The sequence below is a fragment of the Triticum dicoccoides genome, unplaced genomic scaffold, assembly GCF_002162155.2.
Source record: "Triticum dicoccoides isolate Atlit2015 ecotype Zavitan unplaced genomic scaffold, WEW_v2.0 scaffold98761, whole genome shotgun sequence".
NCBI classification, from domain to species: domain Eukaryota; kingdom Viridiplantae; phylum Streptophyta; class Magnoliopsida; order Poales; family Poaceae; genus Triticum; species Triticum dicoccoides.
In genome coordinates this window covers 7441-8061 of record NW_021315613.1, presented here as the reverse complement: position 1 = coordinate 8061, position 621 = coordinate 7441, and positions in this window count along the sequence as shown.

Sequence of the window (621 nt, the reverse complement as noted above, 5' to 3'; positions counted from 1 at the left end):
CTAGGCGATATTCTAAAGAATAAACTATAAGACCAGAGATAGAAAACTAACAGAGAACGCTGAGAACAGAGAACACCCGTAATATAGTAATGGTACAAAAGTTTGGTCATAAGGTTGTGTGTGGCCGACGAGGGTGGCTCAGGGAGCGCACCACGCAGCAGCGTGTGAGCGCTGCGGAAGATGGGGATGGGAGGGAGGCGTTTGCGTGCACATTTGGTGATCAAATGGCTCAGGAGGGGACCGATCTTGGGATAGGATCAGTCAACCAACATGTAGTAGTGACCTGACCGGAAAGGTAGGATTTGCATGATCAGGTCAACAGAGAATTATAATGTCAGCATATAGGAATAAAACCAATGAGCACTATCAAGTTTCCAAAAAGAAGGTGTTTACCAACAGCTTACCGTTAATTTGCAGTCGTACCACTCAGTTAAAATTAAGAATAACCACACCTCATTCAATTATGATTCAAACAACATGAACAATTATCCGTGAAGTTCATTTCTAAACTACGCGCTTATTAAGATAGGTGTTTACCGGTAATAGGGTAAAATGGTACATAAGTTTTAACTTCAGGATAGGTATTTACTGTATTTTTCAGAGATGGACATGCGGGTCACC